The sequence below is a fragment of the Pseudophryne corroboree genome, chromosome 5 (assembly GCF_028390025.1).
Source record: "Pseudophryne corroboree isolate aPseCor3 chromosome 5, aPseCor3.hap2, whole genome shotgun sequence".
Lineage (NCBI taxonomy): Eukaryota > Metazoa > Chordata > Amphibia > Anura > Myobatrachidae > Pseudophryne > Pseudophryne corroboree.
In genome coordinates, this window is record NC_086448.1 from 215,007,294 (window position 1) to 215,032,569 (window position 25,276).

General features: G+C 46.7%; 1 long non-coding RNA gene across 1 annotated transcript in view; it reads left to right on the forward strand.

The window, feature by feature from the left end:
• Window positions 1–25,276, forward strand: part of LOC134928938 (uncharacterized) — a 105,360-nt gene that overhangs the window by 16,630 nt on the left and 63,454 nt on the right. Inside the window, exon 3 of the long non-coding RNA XR_010178141.1 lies at window positions 17,489–17,540. This is a non-coding gene — a long non-coding RNA (uncharacterized LOC134928938). The remainder of the gene's footprint in view (window positions 1–17,488; window positions 17,541–25,276) is intronic.

Here is a 25,276-nt window from a genome sequence, read left to right on the forward strand (position 1 = left end):
GGGGCAACTAGTCTTTCCTGCTCCCGTTACCAGCATTCCATTCCAGCGCTCTGGTCATTGTCATAAGATCTCCTCTGGTCAGGAGTGCTGGAATCATAACATTATTACCGGCCACACCAAAACTTAAAATTAAACGGGGTTTAATTTTTTTCTCATTCAGTTTTGTAAGAGTTTATCGGCCTCATGAATCCAACAGGTTTAGGGCCAAATCCTGGTCAGCTCTTAGTCAGCCAGATTCAAGAACTTACTCAGATGGTTCAGGATCTTTCCCTTCGGGTGAAGTTGCAGGAAGATCTTTTGCGAACTTCTCCGAAGGTGGTCCCTGAACCAAAGATGCATTTGCCTGACCGTTTTTCTGGTGATAGGAAAGAGTTTTTTAATTTTAAAGAATCCTGTAAACTTTATTTTCGTTTAAGACCGATCTCCTCGGGTACTGAATCTCAGCGGGTTGGGATTATTATTTCTTTGCTCCAGGGGGATCCTCAGACCTGGGCATTTGGTTTAAAAGCAGAGGATCCGGCCTTGTTGTCAGTAGACGCCTTTTTTGGGTCGTTAGGGCTATTGTATGATGACCCTGATAGAGAGGCATCCGCTGAAGGTCAGTTGCGCGCTCTCAGACAGGGTAGGAATCCTGCAGAGGTTTATTGTACGGAGTTTCGCCGTTGGTCGAACGACTGTGGCTGGAATGACCCAGCCCTGCGCAGTCAGTTTCGCCTCGGCTTATCAGAGTCTATAAAAGACAGTCTCCTTCAGTATCCCGCTCCTGAGACTCTCGATAAACTCATGGAGCTTTCTATTAAGATTGATCGTCGTCTCAGAGAGCGGAGGGCTGAAAAAGGAGCACCTGTCAGGTCAACTCCATGTGTATATTCCATTCCTGAGGACGTAGAGGAGCCCATGCAGATGGGTCTCTCCCGGCTGTCTCCTGAAGAAAGAGCCAGAAGGCAAAACTCTGGTCTTTGTTTGTACTGTGGGGGTAAGGGACATTTTGCTCGTAATTGTCCGAACAAGTCGGGAAACGCCTCGACCAGGTGAATTGTGAGGGGGTTCACCTAGGTCTGCAGCTTATCTCCTCGAATAACTCCCTTTTAGTCCCAGCTAAAGTTTCCTTTGGCAGCCTTAGTTCTTCGGTGTCGGCTTTTGTTGACAGTGGAGCTGCAGGAAACTTTATGGATTTAACTTGGGCTAAGGCCTTAGGCATTCCTCAGTTATCTTTGGGTAGGTGTGTCACCATGCATGGCTTAGATGGGAGTCCACTGTCCAATGGGGTTATTTCCCTCTGTACACCCCCTGTACTACTTACGGTAGGAGCTCTTCATTCTGAAAAAATCGAGTTCTTCCTTACCCATTGCCCAGCAGTTCCAGTGGTTCTGGGTCACCCTTGGCTGGCCTTTCATAATCCCACCATTGATTGGCGGTCGGGGGAGATTTCACAATGGGGTACCTTCTGTGATAAAGAATGTATTACGTTTCCAGTCAGAATAGCAGCTGCCATTCCTGAACTCATTCCCGTGGAATACCAAGAGTTTGCTGATGTGTTCTCCAAGGGCAATGCAGACATTCTGCCCCCACATCGGCCTTATGATTGTGCTATTGAGCTAATTCCTGGTGCCGCATTGCCAAAGGGAAGGTTATATGCTTTATCCGGGCCAGAAACTGCGGCCATGAATGATTATGTTAAGGAGAGCCTAGGGAAAGGATTTATTAGGCCATCAAAATCTCCTTTAAGTGCAGGCTTCTTCTTTGTGGAGAAAAAGGATGGCTCGCTTAGACCTTGCATTGACTTTAGAGCCCTGAATAAAAGCTCAGTAAAAAATACTTATCCTCTGCCGCTGATTTCTGTCCTCTTTGATCAGCTGCGTTCGGCTGTGATTTTTTCTAAAATTGACCTAAGAGGAGCGTATAACCTCATCCGAATCAAGTCTGGAGATGAGTGGAAGACGGCCTTCAGTACTCAGTCGGGTCACTACGAGTACCTGGTGATGCCGTTCGGCTTGTCTAACGCTCCAGCAGTTTTCCAGGACCTCATTAACGATGTGCTCCGTGACTTCCTAGGGAAATTCGTGGTCGTTTACTTAGACGACATCCTGATTTATTCTGACTCAATTGTACAACATGTTACCCAGGTGCGTCAGGTTCTTCAAAAGTTACGTGAGAATCATCTATATGCCAAGCTGGAGAAATGTGAGTTTCATGTCACGGAGGTATCTTTTTTAGGGTACATTATTTCCCCTCGGGGATTTTTCATGGAACCTAAGAAGCTCCAGGCCATCCTTAGTTGGGCGCAACCCACCAATTTAAAAGCAATTCAGCGCTTTTTAGGGTTTGCGAATTATTATAGGAGGTTCATTCATTCTTTTTCCGACCTGGTTGCTCCCATTGTGGCTCTGACAAAGAAAGGAGCGGATCCTACCAACTGGTCGCGTGAAGCTGAGTTGTCCTTTCGGGCCCTGAAACAAGCTTTTGTCTCGGCTCCAGTCCTCAGACATCCCAATCCAGAATTGCCCTTCGTTGTGGAGGTTGATGCCTCGGAGGTTGGAGTGGGGGCTATCCTATCTCAAAAGGATCCGGAGTCTCTGGAACTACATCCTTGTGCCTTTATGTCCAGGAAATTCTCCTCCGCTGAATCCAACTATGACGTTGGTAACCGGGAGTTACTGGCAATAAAATGGGCTTTCGAGGAGTGGAGGCATTGGCTGGAGGGAGCAACACATACTATTTCAGTATTGACTGACCATAAAAACCTGCAATACATCGAATCAGCTAAGCGGCTGAATGCCCGGCAGGCTCGTTGGGCTTTATTCTTTACTCGTTTCAAATTTATTATCACTTTCAGGCCAGGTTCCAAGAATACCAAGGCGGATGCCCTGTCACGCAGTTTTCTTCCGGTTCACAATAACAGTCCTGTTACTCCCATACTTCCATCTTCAGTCATTTGGGCAGGCCTCACACAAGATTTATTTACCCAGTTAAAGCAGCTTCAACACCAAGCTCCTGGAAATACTCCTGCTGGTCGTCTTTACGTCCCTGAGTTTTTGAGAGCTACTGTTTTGACTGAGTTCCATGATAACAAAGTTTCCGGGCATCCGGGGATCTCTAAGACTTTGGAGTTAGTCTCCCGCTCAGTATGGTGGCCTGGTCTTTCTAAAGACGTTAAGGAGTTTGTTTTTTCATGTCAGGTTTGTGCACAGCATAAGGTTCCCCGTTCCTTGCCTATCGGGCAACTTATGCCCTTAAATGTCCCCCTCAGGCCATGGTCTCATATTTCCATGGATTTTGTGGTAGACCTTCCCCTTTCAGCCGGATTCCGAGTCATATGGGTGGTAGTGGACCGTTTTAGCAAGATGGCTCATTTCATTGCTCTTCCCCGACTGCCATCTGCCCAAGGATTGGCAGTTTTGTTTCTCCGCCATGTTTTCAGACTTCATGGGTTGCCCACTGATATTGTTTCTGATCGGGGTCCACAATTCATTGCACAATTCTGGAAGTGTTTTTGTGCTTCATTAAAGATGAAATTGTCATTAACATCCGGTTACCACCCCCAATCCAACGGGCAAACCGAGCGAGTTAACCAATCATTGAAACAGTATTTGCGTTTGTACTCAGCCAAACTCCAGAATGATTGGTCCGAGTTTCTTCCATTGGCGGAGTTTGCTTACAATAATTCTTGTCATTCCTCCACTAATGTGTCTCCATTCTTTTCAGTTTTTGGTTTTCACCCCAGAGCTAATTCTTTTTTTCAACATTCCTCAGTTTCCTCGCTAACCTTAACCTCCCATCTCAGAGCCATTTGGAAAAAAGTGCACCTTGCTCTCAGAAAAGCGGCCTTTCAAGAGAAAAAAATTTCTGACAGGCTCCGACGTCCTTGCACTTTTAAGGTGGGAGATAGGGTATGGTTGTCGACTCGTAACATTAGACTTCGACAATCCTCGGCTAGATTGGGACCCAAATTTATTGGACCATTTCATATTATTAAAAAAGTCAACCCAGTTGCTTTCCGGTTACGTTTACCAAGATCTCTCCGGATTGGAAATACGTTTCATTGCTCCCTGTTGAAACCATACATTTCTTCCAGTAGATTTCCTCGGAAGATCTCTCAGGGAAGATCTCCAGTGGATGTACAGGGACAACAGGAGTTCCTGGTGGAGAAGGTTCTCGATTCCAAATTGTCCCGGGGCAGGCTTTATTTTCTGGTTCACTGGAGAGGCTATGGTCCAGAGGAAAGGTCTTGGGTCCTGGATAAGGATCTTCATGCCCCGAGGCTCAAGAGGGCATTTTTTCGGGAGTTTCCTCGGAAGCCTGGCTTTAGGGGTTCCTTGACCCCTCCTCAAGGGGGGGTACTGTTAGGCGCTGGGGTCCGCTCGTCGGTGCGGCCCGGCGCCTAGCAACCAGGGACGCCGTACGCGTACAGCCGCCGGCTCCCTGGCAACGCTAGACGCCGGGCGCACTGAGCCGCACGGACCCTAGCAACGGGGACGCCACTGGCGGACCGCGTTCCCCGTTGCTGGGTCCAGTTAAAATGATTGTGCACCTGTTTCCTGGCCGTGCAGCAAGGCAGCTGCACGGCATTTGTGTAATCAGCCCTGTCAGCAGCTGATTGGAGGACTCCTGTTTATATGCACTCTCAGGGCTTCTCACAGACGCCGGTAATAGCTTCCTGCATGTTGTCCTTGTTTGCTGAGAGTCTGTTTCCAGTCTTGCTGTATCCGGTCGTTCCAGTCTCCAGTAGTCCTGTACTCGGAAGTTGCCATCTTGTTCCTGGAGTCCTGACTGATCACCGTTTAACATCCAGTGGTGTTCGTGAGTCGCGGCTTTGCCGTGTGTTGCGGCTTGGCCGCTTTACCATTTATTATTTGTGTTTTGGAGCATTTTGCGGAGGGTTCCGCTTCCACAGGTCCACTCTGGTATCTGGCGGTGCTGGGTAGGAGTATTGGACAAGTGGATTTTTGGTTGTCCTTTTCCCTGGCGGTTTTTCCGCACATACTTCAGGTCTTTGCTAGTTAGCTTGCTGCCCCTGGCCTGTTGTCAGTCAGAGGTCCTCTTGTTATCATCCTGCCTCGGATTTCCCTTTGTCTCTCATTAAGACCGGGGGGCACCGGAGTTGGGCAGACATAATCCGCCCTTCAAACGTGGCTGCCAAGGGCTCAAGAAACCATAGTCTCGCAAGGGATTTCCGATAGCACGGGTGAGACAATAGAGTTAGGGCGCCAGGGGCAACTAGTCTTTCCTGCTCCCGTTACCAGCATTCCATTCCAGCGCTCTGGTCATTGTCATAAGATCTCCTCTGGTCAGGAGTGCTGGAATCATAACACATTGGCAATAAACCAGCAGGGATGCGCTCCTACAGCCAATCATTACTTGATGGTGTATTCTGTGAGGCCACACCCCCTGTGATACCACACCCCTTATCTGGCAGCACGCGTGTCTTAGGTGCATATAAATATAACTATTACCATTCCCCTATCATGGTTCCTCCCCTTCATTTTCTTTTTCTTCTGGATCCATCCCTGGTGATGGGGGTTTGTTTAAATCAGGCACCGGGGGAGACACCTGTTGTCCGTGGGATGAATAAGCCCATTGTGATGCCTGGGTAAACTACCAAAAAAGCCACCTCTTCAGTGTGGAAATATTTCTCCAAAAATCCGGACAACAGGTGTCAAGCCGTTTGTTGCCTCTGTCAATCTGTAATAAGTAGGGGTAAGGATGTTAACTACCTAGGAGCATCCTCCCTTATACATCACCTGCTGTGCATTCATCAACAGTCAGTGTTAAGTTGTGAAACTTTGGGTAAGAGCGTAAGCAGTCCACTGACACCTAAATCCCTTCTTCCTCTTGTACCCAAGCTCCTGCAAGCCACACCACCAACTCCCTCAACTTCAACTTCCTCCTCAGTCAGGAACGTCAGTAGTCCTGCAGTACATGTCACTGGTAAGACTGAGGAGTCCTCTCCTAACCAGGATTCCTCCGGAGGATCCTTGAGTGATACGCCTACTGATGCTGTTGCTGCCACTGCTGTTGTTGCTGCTGGGAGTCAATCGTCATCCCAGAGGGGACATCGGAAGACCACTTGTTCTACTTCCAGTAAGCAATTGACTGTCCAACAGTCCTTTGCGAGGAAGATGAAATATGACAGCAGTCATCCTGTTGCAAAGCAGATAACTGAGCCCTTGACACCTGTGTTGGTGTTAGACGTGCGTCCAATATCCACCATTAGTTCAGTGGGACTTAGAGAATTGATGTAGGTAGTGTTCCCCCAGTACCAAATCCCATCCAGGTTCCACTTCACTAGGCACGCGATACCGAGAATGTACAGAGACATCAGAAAAAGTGTCCTCAGTGTCTTAAAAAATGCAGTTGTACCCAATGTCCACTTAACCACGGACATGTGGACAAGTGGAACAGGGCAGACTAAGGACTATATGACTGTGACAGCCCACTGGGTAGATGTGTTGCCTCCCGCAGCAACAAAAGCAGCGGCACCAGTAGCAGCATCTCGCAAACGCCAACTCGTTCCTAGGCAGACTACGCTATGTATCACTGCTTTCCATAAGAGGCACACCGCTGACAACCGCTTATGGAAACTGAGGGACATCATTGCAGAATGGCTTACCCCTATTAGACTCTCCTGGGGATTTGTGATATCGGACAACGCCAACCAATATTGTGCGTACATTACATCTGGGCAAATTCCAGCACGTCCCATGCTTTGCACATACAATTAATTTGGTGGTGCAGAATTTGTTGAAAATGACAGGGGCATGCAGAAGATGCTGTCGGTGGCCTGAACCTGCCCTGCTATCGCCTGAAGCAAGAGGTGGTAACGAGGTGGACTTCAACACTCTATATGCTTCAGAGGATGGAGGAGCAGCAAAAGGCCATTCAAGCCTGTACATACACCTACGATATAGGCAAAGGAGGGGGAATGCACCTGACTCAAGCGCAGTGGAGATTATTTCCGTCTTGTATAAGGTTCTCCAACCGTTCGAACTTGCCACAGGTGAAGTCAGTTCAGACACTGCCAGCTTGAGTCAGGTCAATCCCCTCATCAGGCTTTTGCAGAAGCAGCTGGAGAAATTGAAGGAGGAGCTAAGATGAAGCGATTCCGCAAAGTATGTTGGACTTGTGGATGGAGCCCTTCATTCACTTTGCCAGGATTCAAGGGTGGTCAATCTGTTGAAATCAGAGCACTACATTTTGGCCACCGTGCTCGATCCTAGGTTTAAAGCCTACGTTGTATCTCTCTTTCTGGCAGACACAAGTCTGCACAGGTTCAAAGATCTGCTGGTGAGAAAATTGTCAACTCAAACGGAACGTGACCCTTCAACAGCTCCTCCTTCATTTTCTCCTGCAACTGGGGCTGCCAGGAAAAGGATAAGATTTCCTAGCCCACCCGCTGGCGGTGACGCAGGGCAGTCAGGAGCGAGTGCTGACATCTGGTCTGGACTGAAGGACCTGCCAACGATTACTGACATGTCTCCTGTCACTGCATATGATTCTGTCACCATTGAAAGAATGATGGAGGATTATATGAGTGACAGCATCCAAGTAGGCATAGTCCGTATGTATACTGGCAGGAAAAAGAGGCAATTTGGATGCCCTTGCACAAACTGGCTTTATTTTACTTAAGTTGCACCCCCTCCAGTGTGTATTCCGAAAGAGTATTTAGTGCAGCCAGTAATCTTGTCAGCGATCGGCGTACGAGGTTACTTCCACAAAATGTGGAGAAGATGATGTTCATCAAAATTAATTATAAATTCCCCTGGGAAGACCTTTACCAGCAATTGCCTCCAGAAAGTACACAGGGACCTGTGATGGTGGATTCCAGTGGGGACAAATAAATACTCTGTGAGGAGGATGTACACACTGAAAGGGGTGAGGAATCAGAGGATGAGGTTGACATCTTGCCTCTGTAGAGCCAGTTTGTGCAAGGAGAGATTGATTGCCTCTTTTCTGGTGGGGGCCCAAAGAAACCAGTAATTTCAGCCACAGTCGTGTGGCAGACCCTGTGGCTGAAATGATTGGTTTTTTAAAGTGTGCATGTCCTTTTTATACAACATAAGGGTGGGTGGGAGGGCCCAAGGACTATTCCATCTTGCACCTCTTTTTCTTCTTTGCATCATGTGCTGTTTGGGGACTAGTTTTTTTAAGGTGCCATCCTGTCTGACACTGCCGTATAACTCCAGGGGTACTGGCGTATAAGTCCTGGAGTACTGCCGTATAAGTCCAGTCCAGTGGTGGTGTCTTGTGCTGCTATAAGTCCAGTGGTGGTGTCCTGTGCTGTATATTATTTACTCCAAATAAAAGGGTTATATACATTACTTACTGTATATTATTATCCAAATAAGTTTTACAGGGTTTGCCCTGTGTGGTGTAGGGGTACGCTCGCCTGTGCTTCATATTATTATAATAGCTCCAAATAAAAGGGTTATTATTATCCAAATTAATTTTACAGGCTTTGCCATGTGTGTGTGTGTGTGTGTGTGTGTGGTTTAGGGGTACGCTTTCCTGTGCCACCAATATTGTGCGTTATTACATCTGGGCAAATTCCAGCACATCCCATGTTGTTTGTGCCGCACACTTGTGTCGCTTAGCTTAGTCATACAGCTACCTCATTGCACCTCTTTTTCTTCGTTGCATGATGTGCTGTTTGGGGTCTATTTTTGAAATCTGCCATCCTGTCTGCCACTGCAGTGCCACTCCTATGGGCCAGGTGTTTGTGCCGCACACTTGTGTCACTTAGCTTAGTCATCCAGCCACCTCTGTGCAATCTTTTAGCCTAAAAACAATATTGTGAGGTGTTCAGAATAGACTGGAAATGAGTGTAAAAGAATGAAATTGAGGTTAATAATACCATAGGATCAAAGTACCCCCACATTATGTGATTTTAGCTGTTTTCATGTTTTTTTCAAAAATCATTCAGATCCAAAACCAAAACACGAAAGGGTAGTTTTGACTAGAGATGAGCGGGTTCGGTTCCTCGGAAACCGAACCCGCCCGAACTTCAGTTTTTTTTACACGGTTCCGAGCGACTCGGATCTTCCCGCCTTGCTCGGTTAACCCGAGCGCGCCCGAACGTCATCATCCCGCTGTCGGATTTTTGCGAGGCTCGGATTCTATCGCGAGACTCGGATTCTATATAAGGAGCTGCGCGTCGCCGCCATTTTCACACGTGCATTGAGATTGATAGGGAGAGGACGTGGCTGGCGTCCTCTCCGTTTATAGAGAGTGAGATTACTAGAGTAGAGAGAGACACAGTATTATTTACTTTAGTAATTTTGGGGAGCATTAGGAGGAGTACTACTACTTGCTGAAGTGATAGTGTGACTGTATATCTGACTTGTGGGGGAGACAGTGGGGAGCAGTTAGAGTCTGAGAGCAGGAGTACATATTTTAACGTACAGTGCACACTTTTGCTGGCACTCTGCTGCCAGAGTGCCACACTGCCATTGTGACCACACTGACCACCAGTATATATTGTGATTGTCTGCTTAGGAGTACTACTTGCAAGTTGCTGATAGTGTGACCAGTGACCTGACCACCAGTTTAATTAATCACCACCAGTTTAATATATATATATATATATATAATTGTATATAATATATATATAATTGTATATGTATACCACCTACCCGTGTTTTTTTTTTTTTCTTTCTTCTTGATACATACTACTATAGTAGCTTACTGTAGCAGTCTGCGGTGCTGCTGAGCTGACAGTGTCCAGCAGGTCCGTCATCAGTCATTACATAATAAATATATATACCTGTCCGGCTGCAGTACTAGTGATATTATATATATATATATATATATATATATATATTAATTTCATCTCATTATCATCCAGTCTATATTAGCAGCAGACACAGTACGGTAGTCCACGGCTGTAGCTACCTCTGTGTCGGCAGTCGCTGGTCCATCCATAATTGTATACCACCTACCCGTGGTTTTTTTTTTTCTCTTTCTTCTTGATACATACTACTATAGTAGCTTACTGAAGCAGTCTGCGGTGCTGCTGAGCTGACAGTGTCCAGCAGGTCCGTCATCAGTCATTACATAATAAATATATATACCTGTCCGGCTGCAGTACTAGTGATATTATATATATATATATATATATATATATATATATATTAATTTCATCTCATTATCATCCAGTCTATATTAGCAGCAGACACAGTACGGTAGTCCACGGCTGTAGCTACCTCTGTGTCGGCAGTCGCTGGTCCATCCATAATTGTATACCACCTACCCGTGGTTTTTTTTTTCTCTTTCTTCTTGATACATACTACTATAGTAGCTTACTGTAGCAGTCTGCGGTGCTGCTGAGCTGACAGTGTCCAGCAGGTCAGTCATCAGTCATTACATAATAAATATATATACCTGTCCGGCTGCAGTACTAGTGATATTATATATATATATATATATATATATATATTAATTTCATCTCATTATCATCCAGTCTATATTAGCAGCAGACACAGTACGGTAGTCCACGGCTGTAGCTACCTCTGTGTCGGCAGTCGCTGGTCCATCCATAATTGTATACCACCTACCCGTGTTTTTTTTTTTTTCTCTTTCTTCTTGATACATACTACTATAGTAGCTTACTGTAGCAGTCTGCGGTGCTGCTGAGCTGACAGTGTCCAGCAGGTCCGTCATCAGTCATTACATAATAAATATATATACCTGTCCGGCTGCAGTACTAGTGATATTATATATATATATATATATATATATATATTAATTTCATCTCATTATCATCCAGTCTATATTAGCAGCAGACACGGTACGGTAGTCCACGGCTGTAGCTACCTCTGTGTCGGCAGTCGCTGGTCCATCCATAATTGTATACCACCTACCCGGGTTTTTTTTTTTTTCTCTTTCTTCTTGATACATACTACTATAGTAGCTTACTGTAGCAGTCTGCGGTGCTGCTGAGCTGACAGTGTCCAGCAGGTCCGTCATCAGTCATTACATAATAAATATATATACCTGTCCGGCTGCAGTACTAGTGATATTATATATATATATATATATTAATTTCATCTCATTATCATCCAGTCTATATTAGCAGCAGACACAGTACGGTAGTCCACAGCTGTAGCTACCTCTGTGTCGGCAGTCGCTAGTCCATCCATAAGTATACTAGTATCCATCCATCTCCATTGTTTACCTGAGGTGCCTTTTAGTTGTGCCTATTAAAATATGGAGAACAAAAATGTTGAGGTTCCAAAATTAGGGAAAGATCAAGATCCACTTCCACCTCGTGCTGAAGCTGCTGCCACTAGTCATGGCCGAGACGATGAAATGCCAGCAACGTCGTCTGCCAAGGCCGATGCCCAATGTCATAGTACAGAGCATGTAAAATCCAAAACACCAAATATCAGTAAAAAAAGGACTCCAAAATCTAAAATAAAATTGTTGGAGGAGAAGCGTAAACTTGCCAATATGCCATTTACCACACGGAGTGGCAAGGAACGGCAGAGGCCCTGGCCTATGTTCATGGCTAGTGGTTCAGCTTCACATGAGGATGGAAGCACTCAGCCTCTCGCTAGAAAAATGAAAAGACTTAAGCTGGCAAAAGCACCGCAAAGAACTGTGCGTTCTTCCAAATCCCAAATCCACAAGGAGAGTCCAATTGTGTCGGTTGCGATGCCTGACCTTCCCAACACTGGACGTGAAGAGCATGCGCCTTCCACCATTTGCACGCCCCCTGCAAGTGCTGGAAGGAGCACCCGCAGTCCAGTTCCTGATAGTCAGATTGAAGATGTCAGTGTTGAAGTACACCAGGATGAGGAGGATATGGGTGTTGCTGGCGCTGGGGAGGAAATTGACAAGGAGGATTCTGATGGTGAGGTGGTTTGTTTAAGTCAGGCACCCGGGGAGACACCTGTTGTCCGTGGGAGGAATAGGGCCGTTGACATGCCTGGTGAAAATACCAAAAAAATCAGCTCTTCGGTGTGGAAGTATTTCAACAGAAATGTGGACAACATTTGTCAAGCCGTGTGTTGCCTTTGTCAAGCTGTAATAAGTAGGGGTAAGGACGTTAACCACCTCGGAACATCCTCCCTTATACGTCACCTGCAGCGCATTCATAATAAGTCAGTGACAAGTTCAAAAACTTTGGGCGACAGCGGAAGCAGTCCACTGACCAGTAAATCCCTTCCTCTTGTAACCAAGCTCACGCAAACCACCCCACCAACTCCCTCAGTGTCAATTTCCTCCTTCCCCAGGAATGCCAATAGTCCTGCAGGCCATGTCACTGGCAATTCTGACGAGTCCTCTCCTGCCTGGGATTCCTCCGATGCATCCTTGCGTGTAACGCCTACTGCTGCTGGCGCTGCTGTTGTTGCTGCTGGGAGTCGATGGTCATCCCAGAGGGGAAGTCGTAAGCCCACTTTTACTACTTCCACCAAGCAATTGACTGTCCAACAGTCCTTTGCGAGGAAGATGAAATATCACAGCAGTCATCCTGTTGCAAAGCGGATAACTGAGGCCTTGACAACTATGTTGGTGTTAGACGTGCGTCCGGTATCCGCCGTTAGTTCACAGGGAACTAGACAATTTCTTGAGGTAGTGTGCCCCCGTTACCAAATACCATCTAGGTTCCACTTCTCTAGGCAGGCGATACCGAGAATGTACACGGACGTCAGAAAAAGACTCACCAGTGTCCTAAAAAATGCAGTTGTACCCAATGTCCACTTAACCACGGACATGTGGACAAGTGGAGCAGGGCAGGGTCAGGACTATATGACTGTGACAGCCCACTGGGTAGATGTATGGACTCCCGCCGCAAGAACAGCAGCGGCGGCACCAGTAGCAGCATCTCGCAAACGCCAACTCTTTCCTAGGCAGGCTACGCTTTGTATCACCGGTTTCCAGAATACGCACACAGCTGAAAACCTCTTACGGCAACTGAGGAAGATCATCGCGGAATGGCTTACCCCAATTGGACTCTCCTGTGGATTTGTGGCATCGGACAACGCCAGCAATATTGTGTGTGCATTAAATATGGGCAAATTCCAGCACGTCCCATGTTTTGCACATACCTTGAATTTGGTGGTGCAGAATTTTTTTAAAAACGACAGGGGCGTGCAAGAGATGCTGTCGGTGGCCAGAAGAATTGCGGGACACTTTCGCCGTACAGGCACCACGTACAGAAGACTGGAGCACCACCAAAAACGCCTGAACCTGCCCTGCCATCATCTGAAGCAAGAAGTGGTAACGAGGTGGAATTCAACCCTCTATATGCTTCAGAGGTTGGAGGAGCAGCAAAAGGCCATTCAAGCCTATACAATTGAGCACGATATAGGAGGTGGAATGTACCTGTCTCAAGCGCAGTGGAGAATGATTTCAACGTTGTGCAAGGTTCTGCAACCTTTTGAACTTGCCACACGTGAAGTCAGTTCAGACACTGCCAGCCTGAGTCAGGTCATTCCCCTCATCAGGCTTTTGCAGAAGAAGCTGGAGGCATTGAAGGAGGAGCTAAAAGGGAGCGATTCCGCTAGGCATGTGGGACTTGTGGATGGAGCCCTTAATTCGCTTAACAAGGATTCACGGGTGGTCAATCTGTTGAAATCAGAGCACTACATTTTGGCCACCGTGCTCGATCCTAGATTTAAAACCTACCTTGGATCTCTCTTTCCGGCAGACACAAGTCTGCTGGGGTTCAAAGACCTGCTGGTGACAAAATTGTCAAGTCAAGCGGAACGCGACCTGTCAACATCTCCTCCTTCACATTCTCCCGCAACTGGGGGTGCGAGGAAAAGGCTACGAATTCCGAGCCCTCCCGCTGGCGGTGATGCAGGGCAGTCTGGAGCGACTGCTGATGCTGACATCTGGTCCGGACTGAAGGACCTGACAACGATTACGGACATGTCGTCTACTGTCACTGCATATGATTCTCTCACCATTGAAAGAATGGTGGAGGATTATATGAGTGACCGCATCCAAGTAGGCACGTCAGACAGTCCGTACTTATACTGGCAGGAAAAAGAGGCAATTTGGAGGCCCTTGCACAAACTGGCTTTATTCTACCTAAGTTGCCCTCCCACAAGTGTGTACTCCGAAAGAGTGTTTATGTCACGAACCGGTCTCTCACCTTTGCGGGTTCTGGGGTTCATCCGTTGCCAGTGCGGTTGCTCGCGGTGCTGTGCGCCCGTGTGGGGACACGGCGTGATCAATGGCACAGGTAATGCAGAGTCTGGGAACTGTGAGTGCGGGGACCAAATGGCCTAAGGCATTGCGGTGTGTCTGCTGTATAGGAGGTGGCCATGTTGGAGACCAAATAGCTAATACTGAGCACTTGTGAAAACACCTGTGGGCAGGTGTAAGCCAATCCCGTGCTTGTGCTGCCTTTAAGTAGGCTGGGATTATGTCACTCTGGGCCAGTGCTTTGTTGTATCAAAGCTGTGCTCTAGCTCTGAGCTCTCTCCGTGCATTCCTGTGTGATTCCCGTGGTCCAGATATCGCCTCCGTTCCCAGAGGTCCGTCTGCAGCCTTCACTGCTGAAAGATCCACCGGCTCTCTGCTGTGCTGTCAGTTAATTGCACTCCTATTGGAAATAGTTGGATTCCCAGTGTCCTGCATGAGGTTACCTTGTCAGTCTGCCTATCATTCAAAGTCTGGAGGATTCTGTTTCTCTCAGCTGTTCGTTTGTTCAACTTTGCATTTAACCCATTCATCACCTTGTCTTCTACTACAGTTTCACAGTGATCTCCGGAACCCGCAAGTAACCCAATTCAGTACTTTTTATTTGCTATGTTGTCATTACAAGGATAATTCATCACAGTCTCTCAGTTAACCCTCAAAACTCCATTGCAAATTCTTACAGTTAATTCACCATGTCTGCATTAACCAGTTAAACACAATCTGCAGTTCTGCATCAAAGCTTGTTTATATTTGGACAATCCAACATTTATTCTTCAGCTTGCTTTTGCATATGTTTCCATGAACATTTCTTTTATTTATTTTTGAGCTTTCTCTTGCATATTATTTCTGCCATTCTTGCAATACTTCAGTATAATGATGATTAACAACTAGTCATTTAACTCCTTACTGAATTGTTATTTAATAAATATATGAAGCGGAACTTTCTTTGTCCTCCCTGCTTTCTTCATACCCCAGCACCTACACCTGTGGTTGGTTCCGGGTTAACGGATTCACAAAAACACCCGGGCCTGACAGTTTAGTGCCACCGCTCACCTTGTCAGCAATCGGCGTACGAGGTTACTTCCAGAAAATGTGGAGAAGATGATGTTCATTAAAATGAATTATAATCAATTCCTCCGTGGAGACATTGACCAGCAGCAATTGCCTCCACAAAGTACACAGGGAGCTGAGATGGTGGATTCCAGTGGGGACGAATTGATAATCTGTGAGGAGCGGGATGTACACGGTGATATATCGGAGGATGATGATGAGGTGGACATCTTGCCTCTGTAGAGCCAGTTTGTGCAAGGAGAGATTAATTGCTTCTTTTTCGGTGGGGGTCCAAACCAACCCGTCATTTCAGTCACAGTCGTGTGGCAGACCCTGTCACTGAAATGATGGGTTGGTTAAAGTGTGCATGTCCTGTTTATACAACATAAGGGTGGGTGGGAGGGCCCAAGGACAATTCCATCTTGCACCTCTTTTTTTCTTTCATTTTTATTTGCGTCATGTGCTGTTTGGGGAGTGTTTTTTGGAAGGGCCATCCTGCGTGACACTGCAGTGCCACTCCTAGATGGGCCAGGTGTTTGTGTCGGCCACTAGGGTCGCTTATCTTACTCACACAGCTACCTCATTGCGCCTCTTTTTTTCTTCTTTGCGTCATGTGCTGTTTGGGGAGTGTTTTTTGGAAGGGCCATCCTGCGTGACACTGCAGTGCCACTTCTAGATGGGCCAGGTGTTTGTGTCGGCCACTAGGGTCGCTTAGCTTACTCACACAGCTACCTCATTGCGCCTCTTTTTTTCTTCTTTGCGTCATGTGCTGTTTGGGGAGTGTTTTTTGGAAGGGCCATCCTGCGTGACACTGCAGTGCCACTCCTAGATGGGCCAGGTGTTTGTGTCGGCCACTAGGGTTGCTTATCTTACTCACACAGCTACCTCATTGCGCCTCTTTTTTTCTTCTTTGCGTCATGTGCTGTTTGGGGAGTGTTTTTTGGAAGGGCCATCCTGCGTGACACTGCAGTGCCACTCCTAGATGGGCCAGGTGTTTGTGTCGGCCACTAGGGTCGCTTAGCTTACTCACACAGCTACCTCATTGCGCCTCTTTTTTCTTCTTTGCGTCATGTGCTGTTTGGGGAGTGTTTTTTGGAAGGGCCATCCTGCGTGACACTGCAGTGCCACTCCTAGATGGGCCAGGTGTTTGTGTCGGCCACTAGGGTCGCTTAGCTTAGTCATCCAGCGACCTCGTTGCAAATTTTAGGACTAAAAATAATATTGTGAGGTATTCAGAATAGACTGAAAATGAGTGGAAATTATGGTTTTTGAGGTTAATAATACTTTGGGATCAAAATGACCCCCAAATTCTATGATTTAAGCTGTTTTTTAGTGTTTTTTGAAAAAAACACCCGAATCCAAAACACACCCGAATCCGACAAAAAAAATTCGGTGAGGTTTTGCCAAAACGCGGTCGAACCCAAAACACGGCCGCGGAACCGAACCCAAAACCAAAACACAAAACCCGAAAAATTTCAAGTGCACATCTCTAGTTTTGACAAAACCAATCCAGATCCAAAACACGAGCATGGAACCAGAACCAAAACCAAAACACGAAAAGTGCCCGCCGCACATCTCTAAATTAATAATACAGTTTAGGAATAAATAATAAAAAAAAGTACTTTCACTGATGAGTATATTGAAAGGTTTTTTTTTACTTAGAGTTATAGTCAGTGTTGGGTGTAAGAAAGGAGTTACATGGTAGGTCCGAGTGAAGCGAGCCTTGCAAGGGCACTAATTGGAGTTCCGGGTCATGTTACAGAAAAAAACGACACCAAAAACATTGAAAAAATCATGTTGACCTTTTCATGTGTCTACCTGTCCCGTGTCAACCTTTTCACTGTGTCGACCTTTTTCCTATGTTGACCATGTCCATGTAGACCAATAGTGGTCGACCTATTGACTGCCGACCTCAACAGTTCAACCCTTTGATCCATAACCATTGTTTAAAACCTATATTATTGTACTGTATATATATATATATATATATATATATATATATATATATATATATATATATGTATATCTTATAATATTAGTTGCAGTTGCCCATGAGAACTTGTGGAATATCTTGCCAGTTCTAGATATGTTATTACTGTCCTATTTGTTGGATGTATAACTATAAACAAGTTCTATATTTCAGGATCCATCGATGGCAATGTGTAGGAATATATTTTGTTATGAGTTTTCATATGCTTTATAGATTTCTATGGGAATGTCCTTTTCAAACATCCTTTGCACTTTCAAGACAACAAATAACTTCAATTGAACTTTAAAATCTTTTTTCAAGGTTAGCAGCTTGAAGGAGTCAATACAATCCCTACTTAGCGCTGCAAGGAAAGGTGAGCTTTCTATCCGATGTGACATCTTTGTGTGAACAAGATGTTCTTTATTTAATAACTGTACTTTACTATAATTTTCAGAGCAGTCAGCAGTCTCCCTTAGTACATAAGCTGAGAGTGTGGTTTATATGTCTTTCTGAGTTCATTCACTTGTTAATAATCAAACTGTCATTATATCTAGAGCTAGCATTAAAAGACTCTACTTGAACAGAGCCAGTGACCTTAACTGTCGCACTGCAAAGTTACTGTACAACCTTGACTTCGGTGAAGGATCATTTTGCATTTCACAAATGTTTTTTCAGAGCCAAATAGATTTTATAGTACTGTACTTTGTTAAGTTATAGCATAAAATATTTATGCTTATTGTAATTAAAAATAAATACTTATAGTAACAGTAAAAGTAGTTTTTACCTAGAACACATAAAACAATGGGCCTGAATCAGCGGTGCATGCAATATTGATGTTAGGTGCAGCAGATCGATTGTTTGCTGCTGCGAACATTCAGCGAATGGGATGCAGTTAAGATGCAGCTGTTGGGATCCCGGCAGTAGGAATACCGACGCAGGAATCCTTACACCCATCAGAATATCGACACCGGAATCCCAACTGGGTCAGGAGACCGATGCCAGAATCCCAACTGCTGGCATCCTGACCAGCATCCAGAGGGGGGGAGGTTGGGGGTTTGGTTTAGATGCCACCGAGGGGGTTAGGGTTAGGATGCAGGGGGGGAGAGTGAGGTTAGGGTTAGGCTGCGGAGAGGGGTGGTTGTTAGGTTTAGGCACCACCTGGGGGTGGTTAGGTTTAGGCACTAAGGTGGGAGGGTTAGGGTTAAACTGCGGTGAAAAGGGGGTTAGGGTTTAGGCACTACAAGGGGAGGTTTAGGGGTAGGCACTGAAGGGGGAGGTTAGGGTTAGGCTGAGGTAAGGGATGGCTAGGGGGTAGGGGAGAGGGGTTAACATACTCACCTCTGCCAGGATTTCAAACATCCAGATGCCAAGGGCCGAAACAGGATTTTCATCACCCGGTGCAAGGTAGTAATTTGGCAAACCCCCCCCCCCCCCCCCCAAAAAAAAGAAGATAATAATAATAACAACAAAAACAAACAAACCGTCAGACTAAAATAATCAGATTATCAAAAATTTCTAAAAAATGGGATACTATTGGACAATATTCCCCTATGTGCCCCAAATTCCCTAAGCGTCACATGCCCCCCCAGCAGCCTGTTCCACTACAAGACCCCCATACATTGCCACTATATCAGTGCACTATATCATAACACTTCATTACTGCACTACATTCCCCTAGCCACTGCACTACATCACTATACTACATCCCCTACACGCTGAACTACATCACTACACTACATGCCCCTATACACTGCACTACATACCCTATATGCTATACTACATCACTACATAACATCCCCTTACATGCTACACCATATCAGTGTACTACATGCCCCTATATACTGCAATACATTACTACACTACATACCCTATATGGTACACTACATCCCCCTGTAAGCTACAGTACACCAAATCCCCCATCTGGGAGGCAAAGCGGAGGTTGATAATGCTAACTGGGAGCACAGTGCCGATAATAAAGTCTGTCTTTAAACTCACCACAAAGCTGCTGTAGTGATACTCGGTGAGAGTTGGAGGTTGCCCAGGCTCTTAGTTTTCACTATCAAGTGGATAGCTGGCAAAGTGAGCCTTTGATATCGGTAACATCTGTGACTGCACCTGTTAACAAGCAAAAGCTTGTGTCCTCTCAATGGTGTTTAGTCGGCAGCTTGTTATCGGTTGGTGCTGGGCAGGCAGCCGGGATCATAGCCTGCTGAAACACATAGCACCAACAGCTCACTTCTGTAGCTTGCATGGTGCACCACATGCCAGTGACAGCACTGCATGGCAAAGAAGAGAGTTTAAGACAGTAGCCGACGTAGGAGAGATCCCAGGTACTGAAGCTCACCTGCACAGCATCGGAAGCCAGCTGCAGGAAGACAGGTGGGTCAGAGTTACTGTCCCAGTAACGTCTGCTGTCTCACTGGAACAGCACAGCACTACCGGTAAAACACCCAAACCCCCCCCCCCCCCCCCTGATTCTCTGTAACTCCTCCTCGGGGGGCCCTTAAATCTTGCACCCGGGGCACATGCCCCCTTAGTCCCCATCGGTAGTGTGACCACTGGCATCCCATTGGGCAGTGAAACATACTGAACGCGCAGTGAATCATTAGCGATTATGGCTACACAGAGGATTTATTTGCAAAGTGAGTGACAAGTAGTCAGTGTTGTTCATGTCCACTGAGAATGAAATTGAAGCTGTGCTGTGGGCACTATGAATCTAGCGGTGAGTGGGTTCAGTTCCCCATAAACCGAGACCTCCCGAACTGTGCAGATCTGAGGTGGATCTGAGGCAGGCACGGTCAGGGCCGGTGCAAGGTTTCTCGCCACCCTAGGCAAAACTTCAGCCTGCTCGTAACCCCCCAGGGACCAAAAGCACACACCAGTACCCATTCTCCAGCCCATCATACACATTGAAACCAGGTAGAGCATACCATTATACACATTGCACCAGGTAGAGCACACCGTTATACACATAGCACCAGGTAGAGCACACCATTATACACATTGCACCAGGTAGAGCACACCGTTATACACATTGCACCAGGTAGAGCACACCGTTATACACATTGCACCAGGTAGAGCACACCGTTATACACATAGCACCAGGTAGAGCACACCGTTATACACATTGCACCAGGTAGAGCACACCGTTATACACATTGCACCAGGTAGAGCACACCGTTATACACATAGCACCAGGTAGAGCACGCCGTTATACACATTGCACCAGGTAGAGCACAACGTTATACACATTGCACCAGGTAGAGCACACCGTTATACACATTGCACCAGGTAGAGCACAACGTTATACACATTGCACCAGGTAGAGCACGCCGTTATACACATTGCACCAGGTAGAGCACACCGTTATACACATTGCACCAGGTAGAGCACTTGCCAATTATGATTAAAAAAAACAGGACAATAAATTATTCTAAACACATTATTAAATAATACATTTTATATATGTAATGGGTTTATGGTGCTGCTATGATAGGAGCCACGGACTGGATTTAGACACTACAAAATTGTTGCGGGAGGAGGGCGAGCGTGTGATAATGCTGCTGTGCTGGTATCATACCAGAGGTATGCGTTCAGGATCACAGCAGCCGTAATGCCGACGCCGGAATCCTAACAGCCACCAGAATACCGATGCCGGCATCCCGAGGAGATCGGGATTCTGACTACGATATCCTGGCAGTCGGGATCCTGAAATTATGTATGCACTGCCACCACATGTTTAGAGTGTGGGAGGGGGGGGGGAGGGGGGGTTAGGTTTAAGCACACTCAGGGGGGGGTTAGGGTATGGGAGGTTAGGGTTAAGCTGCACAGAGGGGGGGTAGAGTTAGGCACTAAGGGGGGGTTAGGTTTAGCCTGTGGGTAAGGGGGGGGGTTAGGGTAAGGCTGTGAGTGGGAGGGTTAGGGGTAGGGGGAAGAGGTTAGGGTACTCCGCACCCTTGTCTGCAGTGCTGAGATTGGGATGCCGGTGTGTTTTCTCATTTCTAGCCTTATATCACGTAGCCCTGGCTCCGATCACTTGTATAAGTGCTTTTGAGTGAAGTAGATGTTTTAGGCAGCTTGACATGATGATCCCAGAAGTAGCGGGTGCACCACAGGTAGCAGCAGTGCCTGCACAATAGCTTCATGTTGTATTCTCATAGATCCTTAGCTTGGTCTAGTTGTGAGTGTGGCGCTGCCCTGATATTCCCAGTGCCACTCACAACTAGACCAAGCTAAGGATCTATGAGAATACAACATGAAGCTATTGTGCAGGCACTGCTGCTACCTGTGGTGCACCCGCTACTTCTGCTTGTCGCCTGACCTCAGTGGTTGTTTCAGCCATCCACTATTAGACATATGCCCCACATTAATAAAATGCCCTTATACACGTAACAGACATAATGGCCCTTTTACACAGCCAGTCTCTGTAACACTCTGTAACACTAACAATTGCAACCCCCACCCCCTCCACACCACTCACCCGGCTGGAGGTATTCAACAGTCACGGCCCCTGTAGGCTGAGAAGGATTCTGGGACCTGGAAGCGCCGGGGAGGCAGCAGCAGCGGAGGCAGACATGTGCAGATCGCGGCCTCACACACCGTCGGCTCTGCAACACCTCCGGCTCCTTGATGTGCTACACCGCGAACAGTTTCCGCCCTCCGTTGCCTGCTCACTCCTGCCGCTACCAGCATGGGGAGGAGGGAGGTGGGTAACATGCGGGAGAGGGGGGCAGGATGTAATCGCGAGCGAGGCGGGTAATCATGGGCGGGCGGCATGTAATCGCGAGCGGGCGGCATGTAATCGCGAGAAGAGTGCGGGTGGGATGCAGTCGCGGGAGAGAGGGTTGGTAACATGCCGGAGGGTGCTGTCATGGTGTTCGCAGGGAATATGCAGGGTATCATCGCGGAGGGGGGGGGGAAGGTGCAGCATTTCTGCTCAGCTGAGCTAGGGCAATAAACTAAGCACTCTTTCATCTGCAGCGTGCAGCGCCGCCCTCCAGTGGCCAGCGCTCATAGGCAGCTGCCTAAAGCTGCCTAGTGGTGGCGCCGTCCCTGGGCACGGTTTTGCGCACCTGCCTCAGATCTGAAAACAAGGCAAAATGTCATCATCCCGCTGTCGGATCTTACAGCGTGTCACCGCCATTTTCACTTCGGACTTGGAGAGTGTACACACAAGACGTGTACTGTGTGTGCTCTGTGCTGCCTGTTAGAAAAATGGAAGGGGGCAGGAGATGGGAGGCTGGAGAGTGTTTCTTTGGTTCTCTCTGTGACTGTGTGTGCTGAAAAAGGGAAGGGGGCAGGAGAGTATGGTGGACCAGAGGGGCTGTTTTGTAGGAGGAAGGGGAGCAGGCAGGAGAGAATTATTGTGGAGTTGAGTGCTTGTGTTTTGCAGGAGGCAGAAGAGTTCAGTTGATCTGTGGCATTGTGTGTAGGTGTGCTGCTGTGTTAGGGCTCTGCATACTAGTGCACTGCATATAGCATATTGTGGCTGTGTATAGGTCAGGACTCAGTACCAGGTGTTCTCTGTCTATAAGGGGCTGTGTGACTGTGTATAGTCGTGCTTCACACTAATGCTGTGTGTGTGATACAGAGAAATAAATATATTTCTAATTGGTGCATCACTCCATGACTACTAGTAATAACACTACTGCTATATATCCCCTATGTGTGATACAGAGCAAAAAATATATTTCTACTGGTGCATCACTCAGTGAAGTCTACCAGTACTGCTTTACACTACTGCTATATATCCTCTGTGTGGGATCCAAAGCAAAAAATATATTTCTATTGGTGCGTCACTCTGACTACTAGTACAGCGGCTGCCGTATACAACTGCTATATATCCTCTGTGTGTGATCCAAAGCAAAAAATATATTTCCATTATGTATTTGAAAGGGGTGCTCTGTCTGCTGTATCTGAAAATGGTGATCTGTCCATCCATCGAGGGTCTCCGCCCTAGTCTAAAATTATAATAATAAAAGCTAAAAACAAAAAGCCTAAAATTATAATTATTAAAATAAAAAAATTATTTTGTTTGTGCTCTTCCGCAGTATACTATACAATTTTTATTTTATTTTCATAAGTACTGTAACACGGACGGTCAGACCACAGTATATTATTTCCTACTCATAAACGCATTGTGCAACGCTGTCAGTGTAGTCGCAACACTGTAACCGCTGGTGTGAGATATAAAAAGACTTCTACATATGTTTGACTCATTTGTGTGACACTGTAACCGCAGTGTGTGATATAAAAAGTTATATATATATATATATATATATATATATATTGAGAGATAAATTAATAATTTGTGCTGTGTCATCCCAGTATACATCCAGGGACTGCAGCTGCTCCATCCATCCAAGGGTGTTCTGTCAGTCCACCCAAAATAAAAGACATCGGGGTATATTTACTAAGCTCCCGATTTTGACCGAGATGCCGTTTTTTCATCAAAGTGTCATCTCGGTAATTTACTAAGCAATAATCATGGCAGTGATGAGGGCATTCGTAATTTTTTGGAAGTCCAACAAAAAAATTACGAATGAATACACCATCGGTCAAAACGCGGCTGTTTAACTATGAATCTCGGTAATTTACTAAGAAGTGCAAAGCAAAAAAAAAAAAACACTGCCGTGAAAAATTACAACTCGTAAAAAAGTGCTAAAAAAAAACAGACCTGCTTTTTTAATCCGTTATTGTATAGGCATGCAGGGATCCATGAGATCCGTGCATGTATATCAGTGGGAAGGAGTGGGAAAGTGGTTATTTTCTTTAAAAAAATTGCGTGGGGTCCCCCCTCCTAAGCATAACCAGCCTCGGGCTCTTTGAGCCGATCCTGGTTGCAAAAATATGGGGAAAAAAATGACAGGGGTTCCCCCATATTTAAGCAACCAGCATCGGGCTCTGCGCCTGGTCCTGGTTCCAAAAATACGGGGGACAAAAAGAGTAGGGGTCCCCCGTATTTTTAAAACCAGCACCGGGCTCCACTAGCTGGACAGATAATGCCACAGCCGGGGGTCACTTTTATATAGTGCCCTGCGGCCGTGGCATCAAAAATCCTACTAGTCACCCCTGGCCGGGGTACCCTGGGGGAGTGGGGACCCCTTCAATCAAGGGGTCCCCCCCCAGCCACCCAAGGGCCAGGGGTGAAGCCCGAGGCTGTCCCCCCCCATCCAATGGGCTGCGGATGGGGGGGCTGATAGCCTTTTGTGATAATGAAAAGATATTGTTTTTAGTAGCAGTACTACAAGGCCCAGCAAGCCTCCCCCGCATGCTGGTACTTGGAGAACCACAAGTACCAGCATGCGGCGGAAAAACGGGCCCGCTGGTACCTGTAGTACTATTACTAAAAAAATACCCAAAAAAAGACAAGACACACACACCGTGAAAGTAAAGATTTATTACATAAATGCACACAAACATACATACATACTTACCTTATGTTCACACGCAGGTCGGTCCTCTTCTCCAGTAGAATCCAAGGGGTACCTGTTGAATAAATTCTACTCACCAGATCCAGGGTCCCAGGGTCCTCGGGGCAACCATTTGCAATCCACGTACTTGAATAAAATAACAAAACGGATACCCGAGCCACGAACTGAAAGGGGCCCCATGTTTTCACATGGGACTCCTTTCCCCGAATGCCAGAAACCCACTCTGACTTCTGTCTAAGTGGGTTTCTTCAGCCAATCAGGGAGCGCCACGTTGTAGCACTCTCCTGATCGGCTGTGTGCTCCTGTACTGACTGACAGGCGGCACACGGCAGTGTTACAATGTAGTGCCTATGCGCTCCATTGTAACCAATGGTGGGAACTTTCTGCCCTGCGGTTGACCTAAAGTGACGTCACCGCTGAGCAGAAAGTTCCCACCATTGGTTACAATGGAGCGCATAGGCGCTACATTGTAACACTGCCGTGTGCCGCCTGTCAGTCAGTACAGGAGCACACAGCCGATCAGGAGAGTGCTACAACGTGGCGCTCCCTGATTGGCTGAAGAAACCCACTTAGACAGAAGTCAGAGTGGGTTTCTGGCATTCGGGGAAAGGAGTCCCATGTGAAAACATGGGGCCCCTTTCAGTTCGTGGCTCGGGTATCCGTTTTGTTATTTTAT